Raw genomic sequence first — 9,739 nt, 5'->3', positions numbered from 1 at the left:
AAAATCATCTAGAGTGTCTAGACTACCTAATATGTTTGTTCCAAGAGTAGACTATGTGATGCTTACTGATTGCGGGGAGCCTTCTTGCTACAGAGAGGCTATGATGCGTGAGAATCAATGCAAGTGGGAGTATGCTATGCAATCAGAGATGAGTTCACTTATGAAGAATAAGACTTGGGACTTGGTTTCTTTGCCACATGGAAAGAAAGCATTGCCATGTAAATGGGTCTACAAAATGAAGGTCACAGGTGATGATGTGCCTAGGTACAAGGCCCGTTTGGTCGCTAAAGGGTTCAAGCAAGAGAAGGGTGTGGACTTTGATGAGATATTCTCTCTGGTTGTAAAGATGACCACACTTAGATGCATGCTTGGACTAGTGGCATCAGAGGATATGGAGCTTATGCAAATGGATGTCAAGACAGCCTTCTTGCATGGGGATTTGCATGAGGAAATTTACATGGTGCAGCCAGAAGGCTTTGAAGAAAAGGGCAAAGAGCATTTAGTTTGCAAGCTGAAGAAGAGTCTCTATGGTCTTAAGCAAGCACCTAGAGAATGGTATCAGAAGTTTGATGCTTTCATTCGGTGCCAAGGTTTTAGAAGGAGTGAAATTGATCAATGCCTCTACACTAAAAGGGCTAAGGATAATAGCCTGATAATCTTGGCACTATATGTGGATGATATGCTATTGGCTAGCAAGAATACTTATGAGCTAGATACATTAAAGGCCAAGTTGCATGAGGCCTTTGATATGAAGGATTTGGGACTTGCAGGTCATATTCTTGGTATGCGCATCATGCATGATCGGAGTAGGAAACTCCTTTGGCTTTCACAAAAAGAGTATGTTACAAAAGTATTGAAGTGTTTCAATATGGAGGGGGGGAAGGCAGTGAGTACTCCATTGCCTCCATACGTGAAACTGAGTCATACAGATAGTCCCAAATCAGATGAGGAAAGGGCCATGATGGCCAAGGTTCCTTATGCATCAGCGGTTGGGAGTCTTATGTATGCTATGATAGCTACTAGACCAGACATTGCATTTGTAGTGGGAGTTGTTAGCCGGTATATGGCTAATCCAAGAAAGAGGCATTGGGAGGCAGTTAAGTGCATCATGAGGTACATGAAGGGTACCAAGGAGATGTGCATCTGCTTTGGTAAAGGAGACATGCGTGTACTTGGGTACACAGATTCAGACTATGTAGGGCATGTGGATAGTAGGAGATCCACTTCTAGTTATGTGTTCATCTTTGCAGGGGGTGCAGTGTCGTGGATGTCTCACGCACAGAAGTGCGTTGCTTTGTCTACCCCAAAGGTTGAGTATGTTGCAGCCACAGAGGGTTGCAAGGAGGCTATATGGCTTGATCGGCTATAGGGAGATTTGGGGATTCATACAGGTGTACCGACATTGCATAGTGATTCCATGAGTGCTATTCAGCTAGCATGGAATCCGGTCTTTCATGTACAGACCAAACACATTGAGGTCAGGTACCATTTCATCAAGGAGGTACTTGAGGACAAGCGCATAGAGCTTGTCAAGGTTCATACAGATGATAACCCTACAGATATGCTGACCAAGAGTCTATCTAGTCAGCGGATTGAGTATTGTCGTGTATTGATGGGCATTGGATAGTATGCTCACTGGTTGTTCTCCCTTAAAGGCACATTGTCCTTTAAGTGGGAGGTTGTGGGGGTTAAAGGTCACTGTGCCTTTACCCCAGTTATGTACAACACTCAAACACATATGTAAATGAATGAAAAAGAAGATTAGGGTGTTCTGCACCCACCAAAACTTATGTGGCTCTCTGTTTCTCTCTCTCCCTCTTCCATTCTTGCTTCTGTTGAGAGCGCTCTCAGCATGTATGTATAGAACAAAAATTTTATGCTTTTGAATAAATTGCTATATCCTATAGTCTTTAGGATGCATGCTTCACATGCAACATAGCACTTGTAATGTTTGAATGGTCTCCTTCCAAATCCTTCTTCCATAATTTTTTGGTCTCGTGTTCAATTTTGGAATGTGTAGTACAACTTGAAGACAAAGTTTGCTAAATTCTGTTGAGGAATGCATAAGTTATGGGTCATGTAAGATACCTATATACATAAAATTCCTTGAACCTCACCAAAAATGGCTACACCCAAGCAAACAATGACCTGAGAGAGAGAGAGAGAGAGAGAGAGAGAGAGAGAGAGAGAGAGAGAGAGAGGAGTTGGCATGATAGTTATGAGCAAGTAGTTGCAAGAGAGTGGGAGTGGAGACAAGTTGAAGGTACTATACAAGAGAGTGGGAGTGGAGACAAGTTGTTAAAATAATCTAATATTTCAAAAATTTGTTGTGTTCAACATGCTTTGAAAAGTGCATTTTTAAACTATTAGAAGCAACAAAATGCCTCGGATACACCTGTTTAGTACCACAATATCATGCTTGCACATTGTTTACCATCTTTATTCAATAAGCCTCAAGCATTTGACTAGGTGTAGCAATCAATTCTTAACTATCAAACTCCTGAAGGGGTAGGGATTGTAGAGAACCACTATTTTTACTGCCTTGGAATAATGTACTTGTGTTTGTAAAATAAATAGTTATGTTTGTAAAATAAATTTACAAACAAATAGTTATGTTTGTAAAATAAATAGTTATGTTTGTAAGGATACTTGTATGTTTATAAGCACTCATGTTTGTAAGTCTATGGCCTCAACAAATTTCTTCTCCAAGGTCTTCACACTTGATTAATACTCTTTGTCAAGATATAATTAAATCCATTTAATGGAAAGAATCTATTAAGGCAAGGCATGCAAAGTTCTTTCTTTCTAAGGTGTTAAAGATAGTGTAAATTGCACTATCCACATAGGGCATAGGGGCAAACCCTAACCCTAACCCTAATGGGTTCGCATGTATATCTTCATGTTCATTGTCAATACACTTAGTGTACAAGTAGCTATAGCGTGTGTACTCCTCTCTCTCCCTCTCTCACTTCTGCTAACATGGTATCAGAGCACCAAGTGCTCCCACTCCCTTTATGAGTGTCAAGCCCTCCATCCGTGAGGCATCTTCCTTCAAGAGAGATTTTTGTCAGAGAGAGTGAAAGATCTTGTTCCGTTAAGGCACGCAAGCCCTTGCTTAGTCAAGGCATAAGCCCTCTCCAAGGAATTTCTGTTCTATCTCTAGCTCTCATCGTAGAGCTCCTTCTCAGCTTTGATTTGAGATGAAAAGCTCAGGTTTTTGCTTCTTGCAACTGAAGATATCCTCCATTGAGTGATGCTGTCCATTCTTGAGAGATTTCCTTAGTTGTCTGAGCTTTATGTAAGATCATGTGACATCCAAGCCAACTTTTACATGCTCAGTGACTTGCAACGCTTTCACAACATCCTCAAGCAATGCCACTATGCAACAAAAATGCCTTATACGTGATGGTCCTCCAATGAGCTCCTCCACCATACAATGCTTCTCCGTGGGTCTCAATCACTCCAATGCTCACGATGACTTTTGTAGCCTCGGACTCCAGCGTAGCTTCAACGACATCCACAACAACGTTCACGCTAATTGTGACTAGCTCCCATGCCAACTACACTGACAATAGGGCTCTAGAGACATCCACAATAGCTACGACCCTGTAGCCTCCTCCAACAAACAAAGCACTAGCGCGCCTAGGCTCCCACAACCACGAGTGGTGATGCCTACAACCCAAACGGCCCAGCAACTATGTCCTTGAACTCATCAAAGTGCTTCAACAATCATTTGGCAACATTGAAAGCCAATCCAAATGCCATCAGCAGCAAGTAGTTCCCCACGAGTGGCTTCCACGATGAGCTCACAAGCCTACTCGTCATGAGTTGAGCACTTTGAGGTGACGAAGCAAGAAGGTAGATAGAAGGTGACCCATGGGCTCATCCACAATCAGCATGAGTTCCTCTAGTGAGGTTCAAGCTTCCCACATTCTCATCAAACACCAGGGTTCCCGACGTTCTTTTCTTGCATAGAGCGTCAATCTCCCTAGAGTCTCTCTCTACCTTATCTCTTTGCCACATGGCAGATAAGCCCAAAACTTGCTAAGGTCTAGCTCACCTTGGGTTTGGGGAGTGGTCAGTGTTTGGCCACATGGCAATTGAGCCTTAACTGCCACATCACCCTAGTTACCTTTGACCATGGTTACATCTGACCATCGTTACCCAACCTTGGTTATCTTTGACCAGTGCCTTCTAGACACAGTTGCCTCTTCACTGGAACACAGTGCACATAGTATGTGACACCACTTCCACCTCACCATAGGCCACATCATCATTTTTGGGGCCTATCCTTCTAGGGGCCGTATCTTTTGGTCTAGGTGGAATTTCGCACAGCTGTAAAAAGGAAAAATGATCACTAGATCGTGCTCTATGTGATGAGAACCTCAGATCTACCATCTAACATTTACACATGTCACCATCATTGGAACCACCTCCTGATCCTTTGTAGCGCACCCAACACTTAAAATGAATCAAGATAAAATTCATTTGCTGCATTTGACACTTTGAGGTGTAGTTTAGTTATAGATTAGCACTGCCATAGAGGAGATCCAACTCCACCAAGCCAAGTTAGCCATTGCCGCATTACTCGATTAGTTCCCACCAGCGTCAGTCCATACAATTCTATCATAGGTTACATATTCACACATCTAACACCAACTCAGTACTCTTGGCATTTGGCAGTTCATCACTTAGTGTGACACTTGGCAGCGATCTTCCTTCTCGGATTCAGGATTTTTGCAAATCTTGCACACACATGCCACCCATGTAAAGTCACACATTGTTGACTATTTTTGGCATTGGTTCCTGCACATATACACATCAGACTTGTACAACCTCTTGGCCACTCCTGACACATAGTTGTCATCACTTTAGTACAGGCTTGATCCTTGGCACACATACATTCTCACATGACTTGGTTTTGACCATTTAGTGTAAGCCCCCCAGTGGCAGCTCACACACAGTGTTCTCATGGGTAGACACTCTTGCTAGTACATGGGTAAGCCTCTTGCACAGAGCACCAGACCACCTCCAGCATGGAGTTATTCTCATCACACAGCTGATGATACACCGATCGTCAATCTAGACAAGATCTATGAGTGGAAAGAGAACCTACTTTGACCTTTCATTGCCACAGGGTATGTACCAGTCTACGATGTAGACTCGAGCCTCATTGGCCTTGACAGATTAGATGCAAAATTTCCACGTATTAGCATGGATCAGCCTGCAGTTTTTGATCATGCACACTTGTCGGTAAGCCCTCAGCATGAGGCACACTCCTTGGTAAGCCCTCTGTACGAGGCACATTTGGCAGTAAGGCCTCAGCACAAGGAAAATCTGACGGTAAGTCCTCAGCATGAGGCAGTCTCATGTACATCAGCACAAATTGATTCTAGTGATGTACAGCCATCACATTCATGCATGGATCCAACTCCATTTACTTTCACATCAGATGCAAATACTTAGCGGGAGTTCACTAGTGATCATGCAATTATTCAGCAGGTAAGTCCTTAGTATGAGGCACTCACATCTCTAGCCGCATGTAGAGATACATGCCATAGTGCCAGTTCCCTTCAGCAGTTCAGATTAGCATATCTGTCTTCAGGACATTTTAGCTACTGCCCAAGGCTAGACCTCCATAGTCACTCCTCTTCCTTGCTTGTGAGTTCCCCTTCCTAGTGCTAAGTGCTATAAGTCAATATGTTGTCCACAACCTCTCCTTCATGGATGCCCCTTCTTTCACCATATGAGTCGCATGTGAAGGTTCATTTGGATCTTGGCAAGTGCCCAAACGTGGAGGAAATCTTCTCTTCAATTTCACTCATCTTCCTAGGGTGCTCCTTTCCATGCCTTGTACACATGGTATGTGTGAGTTTAGCTTTTTCATTGACATATATTCTAGAACTGTGGTTATTTCTTGTATTTCCTTTATTGTTTAGAGCTAGAACTTAGAGATTGGTTCCATTTTTGCAACACCCATGTAATAGGAAGTTTTTCATTGGTTTTTTCTCTTGTGTTGGCTCATCTTTGATGTAGGAATCTTAATTGTGAGATGAAGGAGAAGGTTTCCATTGGGATCATGTTGAGGTCATGATCATTCTCATCAAGAATGATGGAGATATCACCGAAGTCCATGTGATTGGACTCTTGGATGGTTTGTATAATGTAAGGAGAGATCCCCTCTTGAACTTGCCTTTTTTTCTATGGAGTATTGCATCCTCTTCACCTCTTGGATGTGTGGGAAGAGTGATCTTTGCTTATGCATAATCTTTTCCTCAAGATCTATGCCTGCACCTTCGGCCCTAGATTTTCAGCCTCTGGATCATTCTGTCCACATCGATTATGCAGTCTTCTTCAACCCCACATCATTCGATAGAGATTATTCTAATGCAGCATACCTCACACATTGCTATCAGTTCTTTTGGGTTGATGACACTCTTGTATGTCACAACCTACCGGATCACATTGCCATAGCTACATTGACTATCCTCACATCCGGATGCCTCTTCTATTGAGCAATAGCATAGTCCATGATAACTTATGGCATGTTCAACTTTGACGTGTTCAACATGCAGCCATACACACTGTCATTCATGCAATCATCATTCGATCGACCAATCTTTGATCCAGGTGGACTTGAGTTTCTACATATTTTCTTCCTCTTCCTTTTGGCCTATCTTCTGGGTTTTATTCCCAAAGGCAAAGGATAACCCACAACTTAAGAGGGGGAAATCCACATTATGTACAGGATCATAAGTTGTACTCATTGTACATGTTTTTGCTACATAGTCACTGTGCTCACATACGCACATACTACTCTAATTTCTTTTCAGTTTTGGATACTATCGTATGCACCAAACAAAATCCACAAACAGGTCTTGTACATGCACCCTTACTTACCCAGTGCAATTTAAGAGGGCGGTGTTAAAGATAGTGTAAGTTACACTATCCACATACGGCATAGGGGCAAACCCTAACTCTAACCCTAAGGCGTTCACATGTATATCTTCATGTTCATTGTCAATACACTTAGTGTACAAGTAGCTATATCATGTGCACTCCTCTCTCTCTCTTCCGCTATCACAAGGCCCCTCCTTAGAAAAGTATTAAACATTTGGAGACAACCCACATATATTTTGGAGGAAGTACCATGATGTCTCACACTATTTTCCTTATACTTATCCCTAAAATAATGCAATCTATTTCAGTTTCTAGCGACAATTTGTCAAAAATGGATACAGATCTCATATTGATCAAATATTTGGCAATTTTTCTTTTTTTAAAGCCATATTTTTGCCCAAAAGTCCTTGGGGGTTCCAAAGCTTTAAAAAATCTGCAAAATTCCACCAAAAAAAAAACACTATAGGGACTTATAGTACATTCCTAATAAATGCTAATTTTAGAATAGCACAGCAAGCTATTGAAAAGAAGCATCAACTATGATGCTGATGAATCTTTAGCTACGTTTCATCAAGGCCTAGCTTCAAATATGTTGCCCATAAATGTTTTGAACCCTCGCACATATTTTATTATTTCTCACTCCAAAGGTATTCTTCCTCTGCAATGAAACAAGGGTGAGTGCTGTAGTCATGAGCCCTTTTTTGGTGTAAGTAAAGTGGGATAGAAATTGTTCCCACTATCAAAAGATTGGGCAGGCATGCAGTAAGTCTTTGCACCTTCGATTATGTGAAATATCATACATTATGTGTGAAAAATGATAAGATGTGTAGATTATGATTAGGGATCTTGAAAGATCCAATGGTTAAACTGTGCCAATCCCAAGCTTTTGACGGTGATATAAAAACAAGTCAACAACAATGTTGAGTAGGAGATGCAAGTAGGCACAAAAGAGAGGGTTCTTATGCACTACTTTGTGAGTGTATTTGTTGAAATGTTCATATTTAGGGTCGCCAAAAATTGGGCATGTTCATGCCAATCTCTAGCCCCTAAAGGAGCACACAAGGGACCTTGTGAGTTGGGCTTGTTGGAGCAAGTACTATATTTTTTGCATGCAAAGTATTGGAAGTGTTTAAACTATACATGGGCAAAGAGAGGGCTGAGTGGGAAGGTGGGATATCAGAAGGTGAGCTTGAGTTTGTGGGTGCTGATGCTAGTAGGTTCTCGTTGTTACGAACACTCATATTATAGTAGAAATAAGAGGCTTGTGTGATTCCACAGAATGATATTGTAGGTTGTTTCAACCCACCTATAGGCCAATCACAATGCTCAGGCATTGCAGTGGGCTAGCAAGCATTCCAACACAATTGCCAGATTGGCAATGCATAGCTAGGAAAAAAATGGTGCACAAGTGCAACCAGAGGTACAATAGTGCAAGTTCTCAACTTCAACCTTTTTTCACAATTCATTCGAGATGATGTTTACGTTTGAGCCTTGACTGATAAGCACTCCCTTTACCATGTGATTTCAGAATTTGATGTTGATCATGGGTACCTCTTTGTCCCCTAGATTGCCATCTCGATGACTTCAATTGTTGATATGAGGTGTGTGGGTGCAAGTTGTTGGTCCATGACTGGATTTTAGAAGAATTTTGTGCAGTGAGAGCTAGTTTCATCAATTAACTGAGCAAGATCATTACATTCAATTCTTGGAACTCCTCCTAAGCTGAATTACTCCACTAATCTTTGGGCTTCATCTTTGCTCTTAGATTTGTTACCTTGCTTGCTTGTTCATTTGTTCTTGTCAAATGATCCTTTTGTGGTTGCCAACTCAATAACTCTCCTACTTTGACGAGTGGTTCTCTTTGCTTCAGCTTGTAGTTGATCTTTGTTCTTTTCTTTCTTCAAGTTAAACCCTTACTCACTTAGGTTTACATTGGCTGCTCCTTGTGATCGTGTGACCATCACCATGCTTGCTTGTTCTGTGTAGTCATCTTGGTTGCATGCCTTTTGTAGTAGTAGGCTGAGTTGCTTGTTGCCCCACTACGTGCATATATTCATTCACCATGCTTTCTGCGATCTGCCTCTCGGGCCAGCATCCACTACGTGCACATATTCATTCACCGTGCTTTCTGCTACTCTCGGACCAGCATCTTCTGTTTCTGTGTTGGGGTTCTATGTGGGGCAAGTCCAAGCGGCTCTAGTAGAGGAGGCAGCAGGCAAGGCAAGGGCGTGTGCGCGCACACAGGAAGCAATGTGAGGGTGTGGTGGAGGTAGGGAAACAAAGGAGGGAGGGCCGAAGGGGGGGGGTGTCACTAAAAGGGGTTTTTTTTTTGTTGAAGCCGGGAGTTTATAAAGGGGGGGTGCGTTCATTTTAAAAGCATCCAACAAAACAACGAAGAAGAAAACGAAGACGAAGAAAAAGAAGAAGAAGAAGAAGAAGAAGAAGAAGAAGACGACCAATCCTTTAACGAATCATCCATGGCTATGGAGGAGCTTCCTCTTTTCACCTTTCCTTCCTTCCCAACTCCCTCCCGCTTCTCCGCTCTCAGTGCTGTTACAGCTTTCCTTTCTTCTTCTTCTTCTTCTTCCTCCACCACGCCATTGCAGCTGCCTAATTGCTGCTGCTGCTTCTTCACCGAGCTTCATCATCCTTCTGCACCCGTTTCATGCCTCTCCCCCAGCTTCTGCTCCCAGCTCCATTGTAGCTCCCCGCCGTCTCTCAGTCCTCTTCCTCACGGCCAGCTCCGCTTTGATCGTTCATCATCGAAAACTCCCGATTTCGATCGCTCCGCAGCTGCAGTAGCTCCTTCATCTTCCGCCCGATTGCAGCTCCTCGGCGG

This window comes from Dipteris shenzhenensis, chromosome 31 (genome assembly GCF_047967505.1).
Source record: "Dipteris shenzhenensis isolate YYH24624 ecotype China chromosome 31, Dip_SZ_1.0, whole genome shotgun sequence".
NCBI classification, from domain to species: domain Eukaryota; kingdom Viridiplantae; phylum Streptophyta; class Polypodiopsida; order Gleicheniales; family Dipteridaceae; genus Dipteris; species Dipteris shenzhenensis.
The sequence above is the reverse complement of the archived record's forward strand: the minus strand, read 5'-3'. Positions refer to the sequence as shown.